This window comes from Sminthopsis crassicaudata, chromosome 2 (assembly GCF_048593235.1).
Source record: "Sminthopsis crassicaudata isolate SCR6 chromosome 2, ASM4859323v1, whole genome shotgun sequence".
Lineage (NCBI taxonomy): Eukaryota > Metazoa > Chordata > Mammalia > Dasyuromorphia > Dasyuridae > Sminthopsis > Sminthopsis crassicaudata.
The window spans coordinates 388,555,477-388,571,286 of record NC_133618.1 but is presented as its reverse complement, the minus strand read 5'-3'; the positions used below and the strand labels follow the sequence as shown (position 1 = coordinate 388,571,286).

Here is a 15,810-nt window from a genome sequence, read left to right as displayed (position 1 = left end):
CAACCTTTCTGGAGCACAATTTGAAACTGCCTAAAGGGTCATAAAACCATGCATAGCCATTGACCAAGCAATGCCAATACTAGGTCTGTATCCCAAAAGGATAAAAACCAAAAATGTGTACAAAAATACTCATAACAGCTCTTTTAGTGGTGGCAGTTAGAAATTGAGGGGATGTCCATTACCTGAGGAATGACTGGACAACCTGTCAGATATTATTGTGATGGAATATTAATGAGCTAGAAAAAAAAAATGACAAAATGCTCTCAGTAATACCTGTCCTTACATACTAAGTATAAGTGAAATGAGCAGAACCAGGAGAACACTGTATACAGTAGCAGCAATGTTGTATGATGATCTACCATAAATAACTTAGATATTCCCAGCAATACTATGATTCACACAGTTCTAAAAGTATTATGATGAAAGGTGCTATTCATCTCCAGAGAAAAACCTTGTAGAGTCTGAATGCAGATTGAAGGTAATTTAAATTTTCTTTATTTTGGATTTTTATTTTCTTTCACAGCATGAGTTACATGGAAATGTGTTTTGCATGACTACACATGTATAACCGATAACAAATTACTTGCCTTTTCAAGGGGGGAGGATTTGGAACTCAGAATATATATATAACAAAAAAACTTTGTAACAAATACCACCTCTTTGCTGATAACTCCCAGATCTCTACATCCACCTTTAGTCTTACCTGAACTCCTAGTTGCATTATCTACATAGTCCCAAGACTCTTGACAGGATTTGCAGACATAACATTCCCCCCCAAAATTCATTATCTTCTCCTTAAACCTACCCTTTCCTCCAAACTTCCCCATTTCTGGAGGAAACCAAAATGATGGAGACCAAGAGGAAGTACCAAAGATGAACTCTACCAATATTGCTTCCAAACAACTTTAAATGCATTATATGTCAAATTGAATTCTGGAGTGACACAGTCAACAAAAGCCATGTCCAGCCAAAAGCAACTTAAGAAATCAGAGGGAGTGGGGGCTGTGTAGGCATCTGTGGGTCTTGGGAAGAAGCAGTGATAGGATACAGACAGCAGCTTTGGGAGCACCTATCCCAAGATGGTAATGGAATTAAATAACTAGTCAGAAAGAGAATACCCTGCACTAGCACTGGGCACAAGTATGGGTACTGTTTGGCTACTCCACTACCCATAACCACTTCTGAGGGCAAGCTCCAGAGTGGTAGCAATGGGATCACAATGGAGCAGATCCCTGAGAAGCTATATAGTGCTGGTAGCTACAAGGGATCAAGGGACCTTCTTGGGTAAAGACCAGAGGACAGACCAGTGGTCATATCTCCCCCTCATCACCACCTTATAAAGACTTCCAAACTCTAAGAACCAGCTCTGAAAACAGCAGTGCTCAAGTTTGAAATAGTGCTTCACCACCACTCACTCCCAGGTGAACAGAACCTTTTTTTTTTTTTTTTTTTTTTTTTTTTTGAGGCTGGGGTTAAGTGACTTGCCCAGGGTCACACAGCTAGGAAATGTCTGAGGCCAGATTTGAACTCAGGTTCTCCTGAATTCAAGGCTGGTGCTCTATCCACTGTGCCACCTAGCTGCCCCCCATTTTTAAAAAAAACATTATTATTTAATGAGTTCCAGCAGAGTACCAAAGAGCAATTTATAAGAAAGTAAAGAAAAAAATGGGCATTATAATTTTTTCTACTAATGGACAATTTACACACACACAGTCTTGATCTGGTAATTTGTTGTTATACATTTTGAATCCTCCCTGATATTCTGCTGGGCACATGACAATGTTCTTTTTTGTTTGGCTTTGTTTTGTATTTTTTCTTTTTTTTCTTACTGTTTTTTTCAAATTTAAAAAAAAAAAAAGAAAAAAATAAAGTTTTGAGTTCCAAGTTCCATCACTACCTCTCCATCTCTCTCCCTGAAACAATAAGCAATTGATATGTTATACATAATGCACTTATGTAAAACATTTCCATATTATGTTCTACAAGAAGATTCAAATAAAAGAAAAATATGGGGGGAAAAAAGCAAGAAAAAAATAGCAGTTATTTTTCTGGAGGCAGATAGGATGCTTCATTAGTAGTCTTATGGATTGTCTTGGATCTTTGTATTGCTGAGAATAGCTAAGCCATTCATAGTTCTTTATTGAAAAATGTTGCTATTACTATGTAAAATGTTCTCTTGTTCTATTCATTTTCACTATGTCATCAGTTCATGTAAGTCTTTCCAGATTTTTTATTATTAATGATTATAAATGCCTTTGATTTCTTTCTCTGAAGACTGATTGTTCATATTCTTTGATCATTATTGAGGAATAGCTCTTATTCCTATAAATCTAATTCTTTCTCTTTATATATATATATACATACATACATACATATATATATATATATATATATATATATATATATATATATATATATATATATATATATATATATATATATATATATATACACATATAAAGAAATGGGATCTTTATCAAGAAAAACATTTTTCAGTTTGCTGCTTTCCTTGTATTTTTGATTGCATTAGTTTCTTTGCGCAAAAACTTTAATTTTGATTACATAATTTTATTTTTTGTATTTTTTTTAATATTACATTTTGTAATGCTTTATATTACCTTCTTTGGTCCTAAATTCTTCCCTATAAATCTAACATAAAACTATTTTATGCCTTCTTAATTTGCTTATGGTATCACTCTTTACGTGTAAATAATGTATGCATTTTGGTACATATGCCCATATACATCATTATCTTGGTATATGGTATGATACATTAGTTTAAACCTAGTTTTCTGCCATACTGTTTTCCAGTTTTCCCAGCAGTTTTTGTTAAATAATGAGTTTTTGTTCCAAAGCTTTGATCTTTTAATTTAACATAGACTAGTTTACTATGGTCATTTATTATAATGTAATTTGTGCCTACTCTATTCCAAATCTGATTCTTCGCTAGCACCAGATAGTTTTGATAATTACTGCTTTATAATACAGTTTGAGATCGAGCATGGCTATCTCCTTTTGTGTTTTTTTCACTGGTTGCCTCTACATCTTTGAGCTTTTGTTCTTCCAGATAAATTTTATTATTTTTTCCAGTTCTAGAATTTTGATTGTTTGACTGGTATGATACTAAATAAATAAATTTAAGAAGAATTACCATTTTTATTATATTGTCTTGGCCTACCTATGAGCAAATGATATTTTTCCAATTGTTTAGCTCTGATCTTATTTGTGTGAAAGTGTTTTATAATTATGTTCATATAGTTCCTGGGTTTCTATTGACAACTAGACACCAAGTATTTTATATTGTCTACAATTATCTTAAATGGAATTTCTTTTTTTATCTCTTGCGGCTGGATTTTGTTGGTAATATACAGAAATGTTGATGATTTAGGTGAATTTATAGTGTATTCTGTAACTATTAATAATTTTAATTATTTGTTAATAATTTCAAGTAGTTTTTTAGTTGATTTTCTAAGCATAACATCATATTATCTGTTGGAAAAATAAGCAAACACAAAAATAGCTATGAACAGAACCTCAAAGAAAAATTCAAACTGGACACAAGCCCAACAAGAATTCTAGGAAGCAATATATAAAGATTTTTTTTAAAAGATTTTTTAAAAAGGAAACATATAAATATAATTATATGTATATGTATATATATGTATATGTATATAATATATAATTATAAAACTGATAAAAGATAAATTGGGGAAAGAAAATTAACAGCTTGATAAGAGACAAGAAAAAATACTGAAGAAAACTTTTTTAAAAACAGAATTAGCTAAATGGATCAAAAAGAAATCCTTTAAGAATTATTAGACTACCTGAAAGCCATGATCAAAAGAGCCTTGACATCTTATTTCAAGAAATTATCAAGGAAAACTGCCCAAATCATAAAACAAAAGAGCAAAATAAAAATTAAAAAAAATATACCTGAAAGAGATCCAAAAAGAAATACTCCCAGGATTATGGCTAAATTCCAGAAGTCTTAAGTCAAGGAGAATATAGAAGGCAGTCAAAAAGAAATGACTAAGAAACTGTGAACCAGTTAGGATCACACAAGAGCTATAATAAAGGATCGGAAAGCTTAGAATATGGTATGATATTATACCAAAAGGCAAAGAAGCCAGGATTATAACAAAGAGTAATCTACTTAGCAAAATTGAGTATAATCCTTTTGGAAGGGGTGAGGAGGGATAGATATTTAATGATATGAGACTTTTGAGCATTCCTGATGAAAAAAAAACAGCTGAATATAAGATCTGACATTTAAACATAAGACTCAAGAGAAGCATAAAAAAGATAAATGTGAAAGAAAAATTATCCTAAGAACTTTATTATAATTATTATGCCAATTAGAAGAAGTCTACATAGAGGGCAGATGTGACTTGATTATGTATCATGGGATAATATAAATTTAAAAATGGAGGAGTGAAAAAAAGGAATACACTAGGAGAAGGGAGAGGAGTGGGAAAAATAACTTCACATAAAAGAGGAATGCAAGGAAGAGTTTGAGGGGAAAATGGAAGAGGAGGGCAACACGAACCTCACTCTCATGTGAACTGGTTTAAAAAGAATTATATTTCTATCTATATGTATGTATAGTGTGTATATACACATAATCATAGGATTCTGGTTTTAAAGCAGAAAAGTGCTCTTAGAGACCATCTAAATCTAAAACTTTCACTTTACAGATGAAGAGCTGAGGCCCAGAGGCTTATGACTTGGCCAAAGTTACACATATAGTAAGTAGCAGAGCAAATATCCACAATCCAACCCTTTGGATTTCAAATCCAGCATTTTTCCTTACTGTGGTATCTTGCTTCCTTTTTCTCGCTCTCCAATCCCAAGACTACCATGACAGCTCAACTCTCATCATCTCTTGCCTGGATTGTTTTGACATTTGGACTCCTAATTTCTAGTAGCTTCTCTTCTTCAACCCACCATAGCTTCCATTATCACCTAACTCAGACACAAGTTTAAGAATTATCTTCTTATTACCTCTAGCATAAAACACCCCTTTCTCATTTAAAGTCCTCCATAATCTGGTTCCAACCAATCTTTCTAGGCTTACTGCACATGATTTTCCTTTATACAATCTATATTCTAATTTAGGGCTCTCAACTCCACACTCTATCTCCTATCTTTGTACATCTACAGAGGCTATCTTATGTTTCTAGAATGCTCCCCTTCCACAACCCTGCCTCTCAATTCAATTCAAAAAATACCAAGTACCTACTGTGTTCCAGGCACTGTGCTAAGTACCAAGGATACAAAAAGAGGCAAAAGACAGTCTTTCAAGGAACCTAAACTTAATTGGGGAGACAATATATAAATATCTACAAAGCAAGCTACATACAAGATAAATAGGAAATAATTAACAGGGAAAAGAGTTGAATTAAGAGCAGTTAGAGAATGCTTCCTACAGAAGGATGGGATTTTAGATTAGAACTCAAAGGAAGCTAGGCAAACAACAGGCAGATTTGAGGAGGGAGAGCAATCTATCCACAGTGGGGACAACCAGAGCAGAAGAGTGTCCTGTTCAGGGATCAACCAGGAAACTAATGTTGCTGGATCAAATGGAGAAGCAGGGTATAAAAAAAGACTGGAAAGGTGGAAGGGGGCGAGGTAATAAAGGGCTTTAAATACTAAACAGAGCATTTTGTATTTGCTCCTGGAGGTAATAGGAAGCCACTGGAGTTTACTGAAGGAGGGGTGAGGTGAGTGGATTTTTAGGAAAAGTACTTTGGTGGCTGAGTGGAGATTGGATAGGATTGGGGAGAGAAGCTGGCAGACTCACCAGCAGGTTCTTCAGTAATCAAAACATGAGATAATAAACCTACACTAGACTAAACAGCAGTATCAGAGGGGAGAAGGGGGTGAAAGAAGTGCATAAGCAGGTAAGGGACGGCGCTCATTTCAGGGGCATACTGAAGAAAAGAGGGTATTTTTGAAATTTACAGGCCTACTGATTCCTTTCCTGCCATCGAAAAACATGCCCAAGTCTCCTCATTCTTAAAAAACACTCACCATACTCTACTATCAATCACTTTAAGCTTTCATCCTCATTATCCTCCCTTTTCAATCACCTAGTAAAAGTCTAAGTGATTCCACTTATTTTCCTTCTCACCTTTTTTTCTCACTCTTTTCTAAGCTTAATACAATCTGACTTTCAATCTGATATTACCTTTCAACTGAAACTGTACTATTCAAAGTTACTCAATCTCTTTAATTGTCAAAGTTGACTACTCTGTAGGACACAACACTACTAATCACCTTTTCTTTCCCAAATACTCTCTGCTTCTCCTGATACTACTCTCAGGTTTTTCTTTTAGCTTGTTTAAGCACAGGTACCATAAAGGGCAACAGGAAAAACATTAGACTGAAGATCTACAGTAGAAGAGATTTTATCATTAGCAAATACTATAGTCCATAAGAATATAGATGAGGTGTTTGGGAAACAGGTCACAAGACTGACATAAAGGCAGGATATAGTAGTGATGGAGAACTCCAATTATACAGATATCATCTGATTCTCTATTTCTCTGACAAAAGCAGAATGGCTAATAACTTCTTGACTTGCCTTATAATTTTATATTTAAAAAAGTCAAGAAATCAACAAAGAAAAACTCTACTGTGGAACTGATTTTGTGGTACAGAAGGAAAGGAAATCTAGGTATATAATGTAATAGCACCTAGATTTTGGATCCCATGGAAGAAAATGCTACAGCGAAAGTCAACCTAAAAAGGATGGACAATGTTCAAGAAAAAAACTAGTGACAAAGGGAATATTCCAATGAGGAGGGAAAATATGATCTGTCTGAAGAGATGGTTGTGGATGCACAAGGAAAATAGCATTCAATTTTTAAAAGAAATTTTTAGAAGATGAAAGCAAGGACAGGTAACAGAAGGTACATATAAAAATGTGTTACTAACAATCAATTAGCAAGCACCAATTAAGCACTTACAATGTGCAACGGCACAGTCCTATAAAAACCAAGTCTCAAAGCTGAGATTGAGCTTAAATTGGAAAGGGAGTAAAGCTAGTGCAATAAAAGGACACTTTTTTTCTTCCTAAGTATGTTGACTTCCTTAAGATAGATACCTACTTGTAAGATTTCTGGATCAAGAGACACCCATGTAATAATATAATTCATTTGGAGGAACAAAAAGTCAAGAACCTAAAGGGAAATAATGGGGAAAAAAGTGTGAAGGAAAGACGGGTGTGTTAGAACCAGATCTCAAGTCACATTACAAAGCAGAAATCATCAACACAATCTGGTATTGGTTAAAGGTCAACCAGTGGAACAGATCAGCTATATGACATACAGAACTAAGAGTAAACAAATCTAGTAGCCTAGTGTTCAATAAATTAAAAGACTACAGCTGCTAGAATAAGGATTCATTTATTTGTCAAAGACTTCTGGAAAAACTGGAAAGCAATCTAACGGAAAAATTAGCTTTGGATCAACACTTGACACCATAAAAATTTCCAAATGGAAACATGACTTAGATTTAAAAGACTGCATCACAAATTAAAAGCAAAGAAGAAATTATCTTTGCAATTATGGATAGAAGAGTCTTAAGAGTATCAAACATTACAATGTATTTGTCTCTGAATCTTGCTTATATAATGTTCTGTTGATGACAGCTGACATTTATGTAGTGTTTAAGGTTTGCCAAGTGTTTTAGATATTAATTCATTGAGTCTCGGGACAGCTAGGTGGTGCAGTGTATAGAGCACCAGCCTTGAAGTCAGGAGGACCCGAGTTCAGATCTGGTCTCAGACACTTAACACTTCCTAGCTGTGTGACCCTGGACAAGTCACTTAACCCCAGCCTCAAAAAAAAAAAAAAAAAAAAAAAAAAAAATTCACTGAGTCTCATAAAAATCCTCTATAATAGTAGCTAATACTAACCTAATTTAAAAATGAAGAAACTGAGGGTTAGAGAATTCAAATTTCTTATCTAAGATCACTCTACTATTTACTTGCCTAATTTTTAATCAATATGAAACAATTTTAATGGTTATAGATCTATAGTTTGAGATCTAATGTTTTGCTTCATTCCTGATCTCCTCCCACTTTCCCCCTTCAGAGTCTAAGGTCTAGGTCTTTTGCTCTTCCAAAAGAATTCTGCTAAGAATTTGTCTATTTCTAAAATAACTTACTGGCAGTTTGACTTGTATAGCAATACATTTCTAAACTCCCAAGTGTTCTATACCCCACCAACTGACATGAATGAAAGCAAAGGTGTTCCTAGATTGAAATATTCATTTATGTTTGTCTGAGAACAGATTTAGACTTGAAACTTTTCAGATCTTCTAATCTTATCCTTTCATTTTACAGATAAGAAAATGACTCTCAAAGATGAAGTGATCTGACCAAGGTCATACAAACAGTAAACCATAGAATATAATGCAATTAAAAGAATCCTGAATTTGAAAGCAAAGCCGTTATTTGGATATAAATCCTGACTATTGCTTACCAAATGCTAAAGAGAAGAACCCATATAAATAAAAAATATAGTAGCTCCTTTTTGTAGTGGCAGTGGGAATAACATCAATTGGGTAATGGTTGAACAAATTATGGTATATCAATGTAATGGAATGTAATTATGCTGTATGAAATGAGGACAGAGTTTCAGAGAAACAAAAAATGAATGGATGCAGAGTGAAATTGGCAGACTTCAGAAAGTAATTAATACAAAAACATCATAAAGATAAACAATGTAGAAAGACCAAAGAACTCTGACCAATGCAATGACCAAAGGATTAATAAAGAAACATGACATCTACTTCTAGAGATAGTTGAACTCAGGGTCCAGAATGAAAGATGTTTTTTTGGACACAGCCAATATCTTGTTTGACTAGGCATACTGGTTACAAGGGATTGTTGCTGTTGGACTAGGAGAGAGAGAAAGGAATGCAATAAATTTTTAATTAAAAATGCAATTTAAAATGTTTTAAATGACATAGAGATTCGAGGAAGAAATCATAACAATTTAGTACAGTGGAGAGATTGAAATGAAAGGGCAAAAGGAGATAAAAAGGACAAACATTACTAACTATGAATGTGAATGGAATTAACTCTCCCATAAAAAGAAAGCAGTAGCAGAGGGAATCAAAAATAAGAATTCTACAATATGTTGTTTTCAAGAAATACACTTAAAGCAGAGACACACAAGAATAAAGATATGAGGCTGGATCTGAATCTATTATTCTTCAGCTGAAGTTAAAAAAAAAAAAGTAAAGGTAGCAACAATAAATCTCAGACAAAGCAAAAATAATAAAAACTAGACCTAATTAAAAGGAAGGAAACTACAGCTTGCTAAGAGGCATAATATGCAATGAAATAATAATACTAAATATACTTATGCACCAAGTGGTATCGAATCCAAATTCTTAAAAGAACTTAAATGAGTTACAGGTTCATGACCAAACTAGAGATAGAAAACATTATCAAATGTAAAATGGATAATTTTTAGAAAACATTACAAAATGCAAAATGGATAATTTTAATTATATTAAGTTAAAAAATTTTTTTTATTTTGCACAAACAAAACAAAAAAACCAAAATTAAAAAGAAAAAAAATAGAAATCAATCTTAACAGCAAGTGTCTCTGGTAAAGGCTTCATTTCTCAAATATATAGAGAACTGAGTAAAATGCCTAAGTATACAAGTCATTGGGCAGCTAGGTGGCATAGTGGATAGAACACAAGGAGGACCTGACTTCAAATCTGGCCTCAGACACTAAACATGTCCTGGCTATGAGACTCTGGGCAAGTCACTTAACCCCAATTGCCTAAGCAAAAAAAAAAAAAAAAGAATATAAGGCATTCCCTAATTGATAAATTGTCAAAGATATGAAGAGGCAGTTTTCAAAAGAAGAAACCAAAAACTATAAAGAACTAAATCAAAGCTTCTTAAGCTATGGGTCATGACCCCACATGGGGTGTTGTATCTGAATGTGGGCATCACAAAAAAAAAAAAAAAAAAGGGCAACAGTAAAAGGTATCAAATATTTCAACAATGTGTATTTCTTTATATATAAAAAAACAAACATATCCATCTCATTAGTATGCAAATTCAATTTAATCTCTAATAATTTTGTATATACCCCCCCCAAAAAAAAGAAGCTAATATCTGAACTGGGCCTTAAAAAATGGGCAAGTTTTAACAAAGTCAGAGATAGCAGTGGGAGTAGAAAAGAGGCCATTCCATAAATCAGGATGACATGAGAAATTCTTTCTCTTTGTACCTGCTGATGTCTCTGATTAGTTAATTGGATTGGGAAAGGGGTCTTGCACCTGACCTGTCCCATATAGTTTATGGGGGTTCGTCTATCTGGCTTCCCAGAGAGACAGCTAGTGGACCCCTGATTCAAGGTAGGCACCAGGTTGGTTTCTGCAACTGACCTTGAGATCAGACTCTCAGCCTCCCTTTCTGTGAAGAATGGGCCTAGGAAGAAGAGACACTCAGATACAAACAGAAGGCACACAAGTCTTTGAAGATAAAACCTGGGTGAAAGAAAGTCAGGTAACTTATCCATACGTGATCCTAGAGGCACTGTCTGTTACTGTGCCCTTGAACTATCCTTGTGGGCCCTAGGATCATCAAGCCTTGGGTGATTAAGGGTTTCTGTTAACAGCACAGGATGGTTGGCTATGAAGATAGGCAACTCCTTCTGACTCTGGTCTGCCAAGCCATGGGGGGAAGGGGAGTGTCAGATGTTCGTTTTGCTGGAGACCAGTGGGGTTGATGGGGGTTGAGGTCCCTTTAAGCTAGGATCTTTTGATTGACAAATCCTGGTCCCTCAGCCTCAATAGGATCTGAATTAACTTGGGTTTTCCCAACCCCCATGGCTGACCTTTGATTTTCAAATCCTGGTCATGGGGCCTGTCCCAGTCCCCACCGGATGTGAGCCAACTTGGGACACCACCCACAAGCCCCTTTAGGTATAAAAGAGCCAAACTGGAGCTCTCTCTTTGCAGGAGCCCTTCCCCCAAACATGGTCTCCTTCTAGCCACGTAAGGACTCCTGTCCGCCCAGCGACTACCTTTGGCCCTGGCATCTTTCTACCTTTAACTTTACTTCCAAATCCCTACAATAAATCTTTTTATCAATCTAGGTTTTCAGGCCTGTAAATTCCTTTTATAGGGGACTCTGCGCCATCATGCAACTATCTTTGCACCGATGCAAAAGGGGTTCCCCCTTCCCTAACTCTCATCAGGGTGAGATTGGATGTTCTGAGAGAGGGCAGTCCAACTCAAATCTTCAGAGCAAAAAGGGAAAAAAAAAAAGTGCACTTGGTCATTTTTGTTGTATGTGGGAAAGTGGGGAAGAGATGGTCTCTTCCATTTGATTTTTGTCTGTGTGTTTTTGTGCAAAAACGTCTTCGTCATGTTTTCTCTGTGAGCTATAATTTGTTAGGGAAAAAAAAAGAGACTTTTCTATAGCTCTAATTGGCCAAAGATGGAGCTTTAGAAAAGTCCACCAGGAATAATGGTTAGAGAATTTGGCAATTGGTCATTTCAAAATTCCAAAGAAATTCAATTAAACTGGGGAGGATTGTGAAGAGAGAGTGAAGATGGTTGTTTCTTTCTTTTATTTCCCTCGTTTCCTGACTGCAGCAGGGGCCACATGGGCCAGAGGGAGAGAAAGAAATTATGCTGTTTAGTGAAATTCATTATTTGAAATATGATAGCAAAAGCAGTTTGTAAACTATGAGTTATGCCTTAAAAAGTGTCAGCTCTGTTGGGTATATGTATAAGTTTTATGAAATTTGGTTCAACGTGATTTGCAAACCTTGAAGTTTAAAGTTTTAAAAAGTTGTTTTAAAGAAAACAAGGGACAAGAGAGATTGATTTGCAAAAGTAATTAATAGTTTAAATGGAGCATCTAGTCAGAAGGATTATTGGTTTGGAAGTGTTTAAAGTATGTGGGAGAGGGTTTGAGAAAGTAAGCACTGGGAGGAGAGAGACAGAGATGGGACAGAAAGAGATGGTGAGAAGGAAAAAGAGAGGAAAATAGCTTTCCAAAAATGAGGAACAAAAAGGCACAAATCCTTAGTGAATTTGCCATTTGCCTAAAAAATTAAGATGGTTACCTGAAGTAAAACTGTTTTAAATAAATCATGTCCCTGATTTTTTCTCTTAACAGAAAATGTCTGTAATCAGAGCAAGTGATCAGTGAGATATAAAATACAAGTATGTAGATATTTTAATTTGCAGCCCAGTCCTAGAGGACTTTCTGGTTGCTGCTATTATATTTTTTAACCTTTTTACTTTCTGGGGCTAGAGGTTCTTTATCTAAAGGCTTACTTTGCCCAAGTACTTGGGGCCACTCTCACTTTGCCTTTTGTTCTTTGAGAGAAACCAGGCAATCTCATCATGCCCTGATTAGGCTGTTTTTTTAAGGACCCTAAAAGTTAAACTAATCTTCGTAGAGTCTTTTACACTGTATATCGATGGAAGCCAGAGCTAGATCCTTGGGGTCTCTAGAACCCCAATCCTAGATCCCTGACTTATTTATCAAAGATCTATACTGTCTTCAATTGTGTTTTTCATGTTATGCATGATTATAGGAGGCTACATGAAAAGAAAACTTTTGACACCCAAACAATTCCCCATTAAATATGTAGGGAAAATAATTACTGCCAGCTATCCATGGACCTAGAGGGGTTTCTGTTGTTTTTTAAATGAAAGGGAATTCATTCCAGGTGAAGGGAAGCAGGCCTACAGATCAGCTGCCCATGTTGCTGATTATTTGCCCCTGACCATGGCAACTTTAATTCCCTGAGTCCAGCATTCCCTCATATAGCTCCCAGGCAAGTAAATTCTGAAAAGGGCCTGCACACCTACCTCTTGCAGAGACTTCAAACTGCTTTGCTTTGTTAATACCTGTTAAAAAAAAAAAAAAAAAACAAAACACCTTGGGTAAAAACCTTCCCATGTAAGGTTCTAACGTTTTTGTGGGAGAGATCGCACTCACTGAAGGGCACATATTCTACCCATTGCATCTACTTTGAGGAAACAAAAGCAAGAATTTGGGAAAAGCATTCCTTGGCATCAATCCTAAGAAAGCTGTTAGGATGAGAGGCATTTCTGATAGCCTCATTCTCCCCCCCCAACCCTCTTCTGGGTGGGGTTCCTGGTTACTGTCCCCAGTAACCTCCATATTAACTCTACCTTTGTTTATTCTTTCTCTTTTACTCATATTTAATCCATGCATTTTAATATACTTTGTGAGAATTGCTTCTTCCAGACTGAGTCATGAAATTCCAACTACTTGGTCATCCTGAAATTCACTGAGACCCAATTCTGACATTCAGGACCAGATACTGCTGCTGCTGCAAGCACCTCTCTCTACCTACAACTCACTCCTCTCCTCTTTTCAGTCCGGACCCCACTGGGTAGAGTCAGCTCTCTGCCCCTGGTCAGCCTGAAGCAACTCCAGAAGATGAGACCTTCGTCCCTTTGTCCCAAATAAGTCTGGATCTGGATTGCTTGATGTGGGATGTACATATTGGGGTGAGAAATCTTCAAACTGATGAAAAAGAGGGGGGACTGAATGGGACTGATTGGATGAAGTATTTCTCAGTACATGATCTGTGGGAAGCAGCCAGCATTGGTAGCTATTGGTCAAGGATGGTTCCATTCTTTTAGTCTATTCAATGAGAAGGCTCGAGTCTTTTGCTTTTAAACCCTGGACAAGGTAGAAACAGGTCAAGTTCTGGGAGCACAGGTGGGAGCACATATTGGGATCCATCCCGTGCTCCCAGATGTGTCTGGGCCTCTCCCTGTAGGGATTAAATAAATTCTCTCTCTTTGTACCTGATGTCTCTGATTAGTTCATTGGATTGGGAAAGGGACTTGCACCCAATCCGTCACACATATAATGAACAAGTATTTCAGTTTAATGTAGCATAGGTCCAGGAAGCCCAGTGAGGGTGCCTAGAAAACTACAGGAAAAACTTGGCACCAGGTTTTGCCCCAACCCATCCCCCTTCTCCCTTTCCTGCCTATGTGCAGTCTTCCGGCCAATTCCCTGTTCCCTCTTGGTAAACAATGAACTTCTATACTTGTCAGAAACACAGAATATTCTCTTCACACTATTAGAATCACTCCCCTTTTCCCAAAAATGTTGGGCTGTTCTAATGGAACAGAACCTCTTATTCATACTAAGAAATCTCAGTCTTGCCACTGACCCTGTAATGTACCCACTGGGCCTTTCCTTATGTTCCATAAGCAAATGCTTCTAAGTGATGTTTTCCCCAATAAGAGTATAAATGCCTTGAGAACAAGGATTATCTTCTTTTTCTATTTGTATCCATTCCTAGAACTTAGCACAATAAGTAATGAAATGTTTTTTTACTCATTTCATTTACATAGGAAAATTATTCAGAAGGATGAAGCTAGAAAGATACAGCAAGAAGACCACTGAATGAAATCCAGCCTTAGAAGTTAGGCAATAGAAGCCACTGGATGTTTTTGAAAAGGAGAGTGACATAAAAATACAGATTAACAGCTGGAAGAGAACTTAAGTGATCATTAAGTACAAAGCCCTCAGTTTAAAGACAAGGAAACTGACAAATGATTTGTGGAAAAAGGTAGAATTTCAAACTTAGGCCCAGTGCTTGCTCTTGCTCACAGCTTTCCATTAAAAAATTAATCTGGTAAAGGCTTCATTTTGAAAATATATAAAAAATTGACTCAAATTTATAATGCAAGCCATTCTCCAACTGAAAAGTGGTCAAAGGATATATGAACAGACAATTTTCAAATGAAGAAATTAAAACCATTTCCAGTCATATGAAAAAATACTCTAAATCACTATTGATCAGAGAAATGCAAATCAAAACTCTGAAGTACCACTACACATCTCTTGATTAGCCAAGATGATGAATACTGGAGGGGATGGGAGAAAAATGAACATGTGTTGATGGAATTGTGAACATATCCAACCATTTTGGAGAGTATTTTGGAATTATACCCAAAGGGCAATAAAACTATGCATACCTTTGATCCAGCAATATGTCTACTGGGTCTGTATCCTAAAGAGATCATAAAAAAGGGAAAAGGACCCACATGTGCAAAAATGTTTGTAACATCCCTTTTTGTAGTGACAAGAAACTGGAAACTGAGTGGATGCCCATAAATTGGAGAATGATACCAGGTTGGTCTGAAAGGCTCTCCAGAAAGCTGCCCAGCCTTTCTCCAGGAAGGAAATAATAAAGGATTTTAACCCCTGGCTACTCTTGTGCTGATTACTCCAACTGAAATGAAAGCTGCCTCCAGAGACCCCAAGAAAACTGAACCAGAGAACATTACAGAGGATGATTCCAGAAAGGCCTGGAGAGACTTACATGAATTGATGGTAAGTGAAATGAGCAGAACCAGGAGATCACTGCACATGGCAATAACAAAATTATATGATGATCAAAGCTGATGGCTGTGGTTTTTTCAACAATAAGATGATTCAGGCCAATTCTAATAGACTTGTGATGAAGAGAACTATAGCTAATTGCATCTACAAAGAAAACTATGGGGACTGAATGGGAATAGCAACATAGTACTTTCACCTTTTTTATTTGCTTGCTTTTTATTTTTTTTCTAAAACTCAATTTTTTTTTTCCTTTCTGAATTGATTCTTCCCGTGCAGCATGATGGTTGTGAAAATATGTGGAGAAGAATTGCAAATAATTTAAGATATTGGATTTCAATCATTCTGGAGAACAATGTGGAACATGCTCAAAAAGTTATCAAACTGTGCATACCTTTGACCCAGCAGTTACTACTGGACTTGTATCC

General features: G+C 36.0%; 1 protein-coding gene across 3 annotated transcripts in view; it reads right to left on the bottom strand.

The window, feature by feature from the left end:
* Window positions 1-15,810, bottom strand: part of CYSTM1 (cysteine rich transmembrane module containing 1) — a 98,726-nt gene that overhangs the window by 58,952 nt on the left and 23,964 nt on the right. The window contains exons 2-3 of one of the 3 annotated variants that reach the window (XM_074291553.1): window positions 12,862-12,900; window positions 10,417-10,459 (exon numbers count right to left, since the gene is read on the bottom strand). The exons of 1 other annotated variant lie outside the window; for it this stretch is intronic. The gene's annotated coding sequence lies outside the window, so the exon portion shown is untranslated. The remainder of the gene's footprint in view (window positions 1-10,416; window positions 10,460-12,861; window positions 12,901-15,810) is intronic. One more of the 3 variants, XM_074291551.1, reaches the window with a different exon arrangement.